This window comes from Palaemon carinicauda, chromosome 20 (assembly GCF_036898095.1).
Source record: "Palaemon carinicauda isolate YSFRI2023 chromosome 20, ASM3689809v2, whole genome shotgun sequence".
NCBI lineage: Eukaryota > Metazoa > Arthropoda > Malacostraca > Decapoda > Palaemonidae > Palaemon > Palaemon carinicauda.
Window position 1 is genome coordinate 12,117,763 of NC_090744.1, and position 12,464 is coordinate 12,130,226.

A 12,464-nucleotide genomic window follows, 5' to 3' on the forward strand; every position below is an offset into this window, starting at 1 on the left:
CTTTTTAGGTCCACGAAATGAAAGGTTTTTAGTTAGAGAAAAATTTTTGATAGTAGCAAGTCCCAGCAAGTAGGAGAGACTGGGAGAGGAGAGAAGTTTTTATCTGCAGTCAGATAGAATAGGAGAAGGAATAAGCAAAATGCTTATCCCTGCTCTGGAGCTGGGTTGATGAATGGTTGCAGGAATTGCGGGAGAGTGGGAGTCGAGGTCGAGGTTAAGGACAGGACTCTGGTAAGGATCTGGATGGCAATGGGAATGAGGTCGGTCAAGGTGAGGGACTCGATATGTTGAGCCAAGGATGTAGGTTGAGGAGGGGGAATTGCAGGATGAGGAGTTGAAACAGCTTGCTGTTGGGTTGCAGGTGCAGGCACAGGAATGATGGATGTCTGGTTTTGCTTTGCAGTAGCAGGAGCAGGAACAGTAGTAGGCTGGCGTTGACTTCTTTGGCGAGGAGTTCGCTGGTTCTTGGGTTTTGGCATCGAAGCTGGCATGTTGTTTTAGGGAGGATTAGTGCTCTTCATTGCAGCAATTCTCCTTAGCCTTTCAGGGCAGCGCTTGTTCCAGGCGTGATGAGGTCTGGAGCAGTTGCGGCACTTAGGGTGAGTTTCTTGTCCATTCTTGTGGGCCTGTATGCAGATCTCAGTGATGTGACGTTGGCTGCAGACACCACAGAAAGCAGGGTCTTAGCAGTCCTCCTTGTGATGGACGTAGCGTTGGCAGTGATAGCAACAAAGAGGCTCTGGGGTGTATTCTTGAATTGGGTACGTCCCCTAGACTCTCAGATCCAGTGATGAAGGCACTGGACATATGAAGGTGTCTAAAAGCCTCCTGACTGGGACGTTGTCACGGTTTTTGCAGCGGTCGGCCTTTTCTACATTGCTGCAGGAAGTAACGATGGATATTGGCAGTGAAGTTGGGTATCTGGATATGATTGCCTTTCTTCTAATTAAGGCAGGGTCTAGCAGGGTTAGGTCTGGTTCTTCTTGTAGATTTCTGGCGGTATCAAAGTCCTTGGGAATGATAATTAAATCACCCTTTCGGTTTGGTCGAGCTGAAAGTTTCATGCCAGGCTTTGCAGCCATGGCAGCAACTGCTGCATAGGACGTGGAGCTGTTGGAGAGCCTAAACTTTGGGAGAGGTCTCCTGGGTTCAGGCTGGGAAGCTGAAGAACTGGCAGGGATGGTGGTGGCCTCCTGTAGAAGGTCTTGAAGGCAGGTAACACAGTTGCAGTCGATGGAATAGGCCCCCTGAGGCTCGACCTCCATGGCAGTGGAGGACAGCGGCACTGGAGAAAGAGTGCAGGCTGCAACAGATGCTGTCTGTGAAGGTGAAGAAGGGACAAACAAGGGCGAGGCCAGGTTATCAGTCCTTGGTGTCCTTAAAGGCGATGATGAGGGTTCAATGGGAGCTGTAGAAGGTTGAACAGGGCTCTTCTTTCGTTTGGGAGGGGGAGTAGTCTCCTCCAAAGCAGCTGTGGCAGGTTGAAAATAGTTGAGGATCATGGTGGATGCAATATTGCAATAATTGCAATTATTTCTGATGTTGTGGCAGTGCGTTGTCAGGTCTGCAATGTGTCCGGTAGTGACACCAACCATGGTGAAAAGTTCAATCCTTCGTTCCTTGTAACTGGTGTAGTGGTCGCAGTCGCAGTCTTCTTGGTAAAGACGCTTGCAATGTCGAACGATACCATCTTAATTTGTTGGACAGAAACTTACGGTCTATTAAATTTCCTATTCCTGATCTAGATATTAATCTCTGGCACCGTCGTTCAATTAGTTCATTATGCATGTTGCATAAGATTTTTCATAACTCTGACCATCCTTTACATTCAGATCTCCCTGGAAAATTCTATCCTGTTCGTAATACTAGGCAGGCAGTTAATTCTAATAGCCAGGCCTTCTCCAACACGAGGCTCAATACTACGCAGTACTCTAGAAGTTTTATTCCAGCTGTTAATAAGTTGTGGAATGATCTTCCTAATCGGGTAGTTGAATCAGTAGAACTTCAAAAGTTCAAAGCTGGAGCAAATGCTTTTTTGTTGACCAGGCGGACATGAGTCTTTTTATAGTTTGTTTATGACATATTTGTTTTTGATGTTAATAGTTTATATATGACATGTCTGTTTTGACGTTGTTACTTATTTTAGAATGATTTATTGTTAATTTGTTCTCTTCATTTATTTATTTCCTTATTTCCTTTCCTCACTGGGCTATTTTTCCCTGTTGGAGCCCCTGGGTTTATAGCATCTTGCTTTTCCAAATAGGGTTGTAGCTTGGATAGTAATAATAATAATAATAATAATAATAATAATAATAATAATAGAGGGACCATGCCCAACTACCAAGAAAGGCAACGGGCATGGTTAAACTCTACGGGGTTTGCAGTGAAGATTCCACTTAGTCGGATTGTCCAAGTGTTGAACTCTGTCAGCGACCGATCTTAGCGCTGCTTTCGATAGTCGTGCACGAACTGCTAACCAATGATTTTAGGGCCAATGGTATCGAAACTCTTCATAGTCTAATCTGAAGATATTTCAGTCTTTCTTCATTAATTCTCCCTTAGTTTTTCTTATAGTAATAATAAGAAGAATATAGTTCTTGTATTCTATTAAATGATTTAACGATGTTTAATCTTTTCTGGACACTAATATATAACGAATATATTAAAAAAATAAAATTACTTTAACTTATAGTCAGGATTTTATTCAATTGTTAAAATAAAAATTGGTAAGATAAATAAGTTAAAACTGATTATAAGGATCATTCATTAGAAAAAAAAAAAAAAAAAACTATTGTCTGAGCTTTAAAATTCTTTCATATAAAATATAATCTTTTGTAAATAAGTACAACAAAATACAATTATATAAAAGAAATGGAATGTGTTATATCCCATTTATGTTTTATTTGACTGTGAATTTAAAACTCACGAAGGGGTTTTAGTCATCTTGTTTGGTAAAACAAGTGAAATAGCATTTTCAGAATACTGATGGTGACGTGGCAAAAAAGACTTTGGTGTTATGGCTTATAAAACATTAATATACCATTATAAAGGCATTTTTAAGTCCTAGAATAGATTGTAGTTAATCATTAAGGAATATTCCATCCTAAAGATGGCTATATATAGATAAAAACCTTAAAAAATCGATATTTGTTGTTAGCAGACGAATTAATTTAGGGAAACGAAGCTAAAGTGATGAGATAAAAACATACAAATTGTCCTATTCTATCATGTAAACTTCAGCTTTAATTCTGATACTACTGTTCCTATGCTTCATTTAATGATTTATTGATATTCATTATTCATTATAGGCTCGTAATCTCAAGAAATTCATGGACACGGCGATGGTATGGACACCTACTGACAGTAAAGGTAACTATTTTGATAAATACTATATTCAATGCTTTCTTGCAACTTTGTATATCCAAAGAAGGTATTTTGTGCAAGACATGCACTATCCTGTCATTGCAATATAAGAAGAATATATTAGAAAATATAACTAATTTTAATTGGAGTTACACTATATCCAATTGTGACGATAAATACTGAGAAGAAAATTAAAATAAAAAATTTACTAGCCACTTCTAGCAACTTCAACCTTGCCCATATTAGTCATCAAAAGAGCTATTGTTCAAGTTTTAAAATACTTATGGATAAAATATATTCTATGGACAGAACTAATACAAAATATATTTATATAAGATTATGAACTCTTTTAGATATCATCAAAGTCCTATTTGATTGTAAAATTAGAAATCTTGAAGGTATTTTGGTAATTTCTTCTGGTAAAACAAGTGGCTGACTCTGTTTCAGATATCCGCCTGCTAACTATTTTACCAAATAGGATTAACAAAAAACCTTAAGATTTTCTAATTCTACAATCAAATTGATCATTAATAATATATAACGAACTTTAATTATAGGAAATAAATATATTCTGTTTTATATTATCAAATAAAATATATTTTATATAGAAAAAATTCAGAGCTCAGACAATAGGTATTTCAATTAATACTCTCAGATATAAAAGTTACTGGTAGTTTTTTTAAATTCAATTTTTAGATAGTTTTCCTCTTAGCAATTGAATACATTATTACTCCAAAGAAAAGTAATACTATTTGTTAATATATTCGTCTTACATTGCAATGATTAAATAGTGTATGTCTTGCACAAAACAGCTTCTTTGATATACTAAGTTGCAACTCTTATTACTTTTTTTTTTGCTTTATTTTAGTTACGTTTACAGTCAACAGGTGTCCATACTATCACTGTCTCCACGAATTTTTTTTATATTACAAGCCTATTATGAATAATATATATCGATAAACCATTTATTAGAATAGACGAACAATATCTAAAAAGTTGAGAATTAAGTTTACAAAATGCCATTAGACAATTGGTAACATTTTATTTTAACAATTTCGTTTTGTTTCCCAAAATAAATTCGTCTGCTAACAATAAAACTCGATTTTTTAATGTTTTCACCTAGATACAGTTGTCCCTAGATTGGAATATCCTTGAATGATTAATTATATTATATTCTAAGGCTTAACATTGCCTTTATAATGGCTTATTAATGTTTTATAAGCAATAACACCAATTTCTATTTTTGCCACGTCACCATCACCCTTGGAAAATGCTTTACCACTTGTGTTACCAAACAAGATGACTAAAACCCTTTCAAAATTTCTAATTTTACAGCCAAATAAAACATTGCTTTTATCTAATACATGTTTCTCTCATACACAAATGAATTTTTGGTACTAATCTCAAAAAATTTATATTTTATATGAAAGAATTTTAAAGTTTAGACTATAGGTATTTTGATGAAGCATCTTTGCCTAGAGAAAAGTTTCTAGCGTTTTTTTTTTTTTGTTTTTTCAAATTTATTCATATTTTCTGTTATCTTAATTATGTCTCCAAATTAAAGTAATTCTACTTTTTTATTTTTTTTTATTCTTCTTATTGTTTATTTTTTGTGGCTACTCATTGTAAAGAAAATAGCCCAGGTAACCACATATGTACATAAGTAGAGATATATATATATATATATATATATATATATATATATATATATATATATATATATATATATATATATATATGTATAATATATATGTATAATATATATATACATATATCTATATACATATATATATCTATATATCTATCTATCTATCTATATATATATATATATATATATATATATATATATATATATATATATATATATATATATATATATACATACATACATATATACATATATATATATACATATACATGTATGTATGTATGTATGTATGTATGTGCTATTTACTACAGAATTTCCTCCTCTGTAGCTCTGTGGTTGTTGGCCTTAAACCCTTTTGAAATATGAGTGTGGGGCTTCTCTTCTTTCATCTTCTAAACCAATTCTAAAGACAAAGTACTGCGAATTATGCTGTTTATTTTTCTTTTTTAAAAACCACAGCTGTAATGAAATCATTGGCCTTTAAGATGAAAATCACGTTGACCTTGGTGATATCAAGGTTTATCGATGGAGTTTATGGCTTTCTTCGATTTCTAATAATTTATAGATCACAGTTCTTAATAATGGGGAATGGGACAAGGACTGGCAATTGTGCACTTTCTCACGCCTGACCTCAAGGAAAAAAAATCTAACTCGCTCACATACATTTATGACGATATGCTGTTAACAACTGTTTATTTTTTTATTTCAATGCAGTCATTTTAGATAAATACAAAGAATAACAGATCAATAAACTATTTTATGAGAATAAAATTGCATAAGCAAATAGAGAGATATAACAGTGAATAAAAAAAATAAAAGTAGAGAATAACTGAATAAACAAATTAAAACAGAATAAAAATAATCAAATCAATTTAATATTTCAACTAATCAAAAATAGTTATTAATACAATAATAATTATATATAAAATATGATACATATATAAACAAGACTATGTAAGTGAAAGCGCTAAGAAATACAAAAGAAATATATGAATAAGAGCAAATATATATATATATATATATATATATATATATATATATATATATATATATATATATATATATATATATATATATATATATATATATATATATATATATATTATTGTAAATGCCATTACTATGACAAAGGACAAATTTCAACTAATATAAATCAAAATAAAAACAGCCATACAAGTCAGTATTTAGTCCAACGCTCATTATTATCCATTGCACTGCGTAGCCCTTGAGGCATAAATGCTACATGGTTGAATACAATTTGTGGCCTCCTTCGAAGCACTTCCCATTGTTTCAGCATCAGGTACATAAGTTGATTTGAGGTCCTTTCTTCTTCAGAATTTCAGACATTCACAATGCAAGCCCACATATTTTCTATTGGGTTGAGGTCACAGGCTTTCCTGAGCGACGGCAGTAGTTCGATGTGTCCTCGCAGGTCAAACCACCTCTTAGCAATATTGGCCGTGTGAATGGAACCGTTGTCCTGCATAAAGATGATGCGTTCTGGATACGGGTGGCCATACGAATGCACTGTGGGAACCATCACCTCCTCCAGTCTTCTTCTTTGTCTGCACCTTTTCCCACTTCTATGTAGGGTCGATGTTTCTGGCCAGCGTTCTCCATGTACCTCTGTCCCACACTTCATCCCCAATTAATCCTTTTGATCAGTCATCCTTGATACAGTCCATCCACCTTTGCTTCGGTCTCCCTCTCCTTCTCGTTCCCTGTATCTCCATTTCCATCACTCTCCTCCCAATATACTGTTCATCCCTTCTCATTACATGACCATACCACCTCAGTCTACTTTCTTGGATCTTATCTGATAGTTCTCTAACTCCTGTGGTACCCCTAATTACCTCATTCCGTATCTTATATCTTCTTGTCACCCCACACATTCATCTCAACATCTTCATCTCCACCACATGCAGTTCTTCTCTTCTGTCTTCTTTATTGCCCACGTCTCCGCTCCATACCTCATTGCCGGTCTCACAACTCATCACCTCCTCCAGTATTTCTAAATATTTGTCAGCAGTGAACCTTCCGTCTATCAGGGATCCCAAACAGGAGAGGTGAATCCAATCTCAACAGTTGGCCGTAAGGTGCCCATTCCTAGCATCCGTGTAGATATTCTCCTCCTCGTATCTTTTGTGGAAATAGAACATAAAACAAAGTTATGATAAACAATAAATAGGTTATTATCATAAATACCGAGCCTAAACTTGAACTTGCACCAGGAAGACAAAAAACTATCAGTAATAAAGGCAATTTCTATTGATTATCTCTACAATTGATATTGTAAATGCAAATATATTTTAGGTTCCTTATAAAAGAAAAAAATAGTAAATTGATATTAACAATATACTGTTGTCTTTTTTTGACATACCTCTTATTCAAAGAGCTACTATGTCTTTTCAGTGATCTGGTTTCTCTCTGAAATCAGAACAAAAATAAATTGTTGTGCCATAATAACCCTTTTCAAAAAGAGCTTAAATGGATACGAAATTTATCACTAAAACTTGAATAACGTATTTCCTAAAATTAAGGTTTCCTCACAGTATAACCAGAAGTATTTCCTATTAGATTTAATTATACAAATCAATTAAACAAACTTATAATAATTAGAAATAACAATTTAATAACCCTGGATAGGTATTGTTATTTCACAACCTTGGATAGGTTTCGATGGGTCGACCTTGACCTAGTCCCAAAAAATTAATTAAAAATTAATAATGAAGCCAATCCAATACCTTCTAGAATAAAACAAAATTCAAAGAATGTTCTAATACTCAAAAATAATAAATAAAAGCCAGGTCCGAAATAAATATTTATTACAAATAAATTAAAAATAATGAGTATAAAAAAAAATTACTACAAAAATATTCACCTAAAACCTAAATATGGAAATAAACTGAATATATTTTAAGCACTTTTTATACGATAATTGAACACCCTTTGGTAAGATCAAGGGCGGAAGGGGGGGTTGGGGGGGGGGTGGGGGGGGAAACAAGGTAAGTTTTCTTAAAATGAGAAAAAAAAGTAAATGTTTTTTTGGCTACAAAAAATCAATCCTCTTTTCAACATTTATTTGCGGTAGGTAAATAACAGTTTACTGAAATTTTTATAGGATATTGTATTATATCTTACAAAAAAAATGTGTAAAAGAATCTCAAAATGGCTGCCAACCACACCACCTTGTAAGGCCAAATCTGTTACCTGAAAGGGAGTTAGATATGTCAATATCAGCGAGTTATTTACTTATATAACTGTTAGAGGATTTGCATAGAAATATTATGGCAGCTAGTATAAAGTTTATAGATTATTTACCAATTAAAAAAATAAAATAATGATCATAATTAAGTTATCATAAAGGTACAAACTTACAAAAACCTGAAAAATAATAAACTATTTTATAAAAATATACAGGGTAGAAGACATTCACAAACACTTTACAACAAACATATCTTTTATATGCGCCTAAAAACTACTACACATTCGATAATTATATAAAAACTTTGATATTTCCCAACTTACCTTAACCAGGCTTTCAGAATTACCTTACAGAAATGTGCTATGAACCTGACCACTATACACCAATTTGTACCTAAGATATACTTCTATGCAATCAAGTTTTTTACCCCCCAAATACCTGACACAATAAGACCTACCTAAATACCATAAAGTCCAAAGTTATGTAAAGTGATTTGACTTAAAATTGCAAAATGTATTTCATCTAAAGATAACCAACAAAAAAAGTACCACTTAATCTACTGTATCACTATTCCTGTATTATCCCCCTTTTCATTTTTTTAGAGCTATTGATAGTAATGTAATATGTTGAAACTATTTCAACCGCAGTAAATATTATCATTAAGTTCTAAAGGTGCTTTTCCCTTTCAGTACAAGCAGGAGACTTTAAACCAATGGTGTTATGGTCACAGTTAGCCATGCTTATAAAATTTTGTAGTGTATTGAAGCACACCACGTATGAAGCATGTTGCCACTGTCTCACCACGATGAGGTCATGACCTTTGAGACAGGGGGGACGTCCACTGTACAAGATCGGTACCATGCACCCACCTCCATGTGTTGCGAGCACATTTTGGGAGCACATGTCACCAACACTTGAGCGTCTCTGGAACCCCAAACCAGAGCGGATCAAAGTAGTAACAATCAAGAGGCTTGTGATCACCCCAACATTGAGACTACCCCGACATCCTGAAACCTTACTTTGAAGGGGGTTCTAAGTCCCTCTCCATAAGGTAACGGAACCGTTCACTAGCCGGTTTCCGACTTTTGCCAGAAACCGGATATTCCAAAACACGCCTTTAACACTGTAACCAACCCGTGACAGAGTCACAGAAGTAAGCCAGGAATCAGCGTGAATCGCGCATGAGCGCTATGATGTGCCTTTACACCTCGCTGAGCCCAGACAGGCTCAGCCAGGAATCAGCACATTACGTCATATAGGTCAGCTAGGAATCGGCATACTTTTGCAAGTCTTTCCTTTAAGCCTAACTGACCCGGACACAAGAGATTTAAAAAGCTGGAAATAAAGTAAGAGGCGACTTAGACTCATTGAGTACTTTCCATTGTTAGTAATTTTTTGTTAATTAGGTCACAGAGGCCAGCTAGGAATCGGCGTAGTTTTTCGCCTATCTTTATCCCTAACTCACATATATAACTCATTACAGGACCTACAAGATCAGTTTGTCGTATATATCCTTTAGTATTTGAGAGCGTATTACGCGATAATTTTCCAATACCCTTCATCGAAACCTTTAAAAAGCAAGAAAGTCTTCAGTTCCTTCTTGGAACACTTAATATCTTTATTCTTTCTGATATTTAGTGGGAGCTTGTTATATAATCTTGGGTCCGCATATCTGAAGGCTCTAGAACCTACAGTAAATGTACATCTTGGCTCCAATAACATGAAACTATCTGTAACGATTCTCGGGTTAAAAGAAGCTATTGCGTACGAATTGGAAATTCTTACTCAGCACGCAAACCATTAAGCAAAGGTGCCACAGGGACGTGTATTAGCCCCAATACTAATTTATTTTGTATCTTTAGTATAGATCTATCAAAACTATTACAGGGAATAGGAGTGAGGTCAAAATTTTTGTTGATGATACACAATTTTACTTCTTCATAAATGACACTGATAATACAGTTGAGTTTTTAAAACAAGTCCTTACTAGTGTTAGGGGTTGGATTGACAAACAACTGCAAATAAATGAAAATAAAACTGCAGTTTGAGGTAATAGGAAAGAATAATGATTAAGATTGGTCGTGGTGGCCTATTGGAAACGTCCCTGCGTGGCGTTCAGAGACAAAGACATTAAACAAGAACTTGAAAAAGGAAATCAATGCAGCTGAATTATAATTTTACAGAAAGATGTTCAAGATCCCATAGACTAAGAGAGAGAGAGAGAGAGAGAGAGAGAGAGAGAGAGAGAGAGAGAGAGAGAGAGAGAGAGAGAGAGAGAGAGAGAGAGAGATCACTTTTAAATTTGATAAGGAGGAGGCAGATGAAATTTATGGGATATGAAATAAGAAGAGAAAAGATCGAACTTTTGGTGCCTTACGGGAAAGATAGATAGAGGGGAGAAGAGCTAGAGGCCGGCAAAGGAAAGTGTTTTTGGACAGCCTACTGGAGGAAATAAGTGAGAATATAACAGCTGGACTATTCAAAATGATACAGTGCCAGAGACAGGGCCAGGCGGAGGCAATTGACAGCCCACGTCCAGGACATGGCACCTAGATAGATACAGTAGATTCCCAGTTAACCTTTATCTGGTGTGGGTCATTGATACAAACCAATCTGAATTTAGAGAGAAATTCTCTTTAGCCTACTACGATTCAGCAACCAACATATGAAAAATAATAGAATAAGGATTTTCTCAATGAAAATAAAACGGAAGTATTTAAAAGTTCACCTACTGGCCAAACTATACTGTAGGCCACTTACAGTAGCCAGTATAGGCTGGGCTTCTAACTAGACTCTGAACCACCACCACCCAAAAAAAAAGAAAAAAAAAATTATAAACAAGACAATTTGTGCTTTAGTAAAAGCCACTATAATTGCAAGATGAGCAACATATCTAAAATAGCCTACAGCAATTGGAATCAAACATGTTTCAATATAGACACGTAATTTAGAATTTAGTTTCTGAACAGCCATTTCAAATAAAGAGTAACACTACTTTAATGTGTCACAATTACCTACATTTTACAGCTGTGGAAGCGATGTTTATAAGAGACACTTTTGATTAGTTTTGTACCACATTGCCAAATGGGAGCATTCAATTCCATAAGTACCTCAGTATCTATGCATTGTTAAATTTGTACTTATAGTTGCATTACAGTTATAACCTATACAACAACAACAACAACAACAACAACAAATGCAGCCGTTTCTAGTCCACTGCAGGACAAAGGCCTCAGACATGTTAATTCATGTCTGGGGTTTGACCAGTCTTTTCATCACCACGCTGACCCATTGTGGATTGGTGATGGTGGGAGACTTTGGTCTAATAGCTCACAGCAAACCAACCTAGTATGGGTGTCCCTGACTAGGCCAACTTTGTTCATCATGGCGGTACTCGATCCCTTTAACCACGTCAAGATATCTCCACCCAGAAAGGGTATAACGGTTATACCATCTCAACAAAGACTTTTAAATAAAACAACAGAAGTACTGGTCCTTCATAACTACCCTTAGAAAAGTCAAAATACTTTCATTGCTGATTATTGTAGATCAATTAAAGTAATATAATTCCTTACATAGAAAATACCTTTATATCAATTAGCAAACTATTTTTACACTACCATTTCCCACAGTCACAAAATTGACAAATATCTAAACTAGTCAAAAGATGAAATGTAGTACACATTTATAAAAAGTTTATAGTCACGCCTTCGATTCAAGTTGCTTAGTCCACGAAGTATTAAGGACAGTATTGACGCTTTTTGCAATCTTGTTGATCACTAATAACCAGTTTTGTTTCATCAAAATGATATTGCCTTCGTTAATTTCCACACGAAACTATCCATCATTTATTAATTCAAAAGTTAATACATACAATACAAAATTAACTTATTAACCTTAAATTAAACTAAATAAGCAATCTTAATACCAGATTAAAAACAACGAAGAACAATTATGTTGCAAACCACTTTTGCCGGACTGGTCTTAAAACAGACTAAGATCCAAAACACCCCACCACCAATTGTAATGATTGTTTAGTTATTAACTAACGAACCGAGTAAGCCTGTTCACCAGTGAATGACAGAAAAATATCAATGATAACTTAATAAAAAAATAAATGGTATCATTAAATCGTCTCCCCAAAAAATATTTTCTCAAATATATCAGAATTACACAAGAAATTCATCCTAACTTCTTTCTTATGCAACCAACATAAGAAAAATGAAGGTAAATATCTCGTAGCAAATA

General features: G+C 34.6%; 1 long non-coding RNA gene across 1 annotated transcript in view; it reads right to left on the minus strand.

Moving 5' to 3' along the window:
• Positions 1 to 6,157: 6,157 nt before the first annotated feature.
• Positions 6,158 to 12,464, minus strand: part of LOC137659442 (uncharacterized) — a 26,443-nt gene continuing 20,136 nt past the window's right edge. Inside the window, exons 3-4 of the long non-coding RNA XR_011047529.1 lie at positions 7,392 to 7,438; positions 6,158 to 7,150 (exon numbers count right to left, since the gene is read on the minus strand). This is a non-coding gene — a long non-coding RNA (uncharacterized lncRNA). The remainder of the gene's footprint in view (positions 7,151 to 7,391; positions 7,439 to 12,464) is intronic.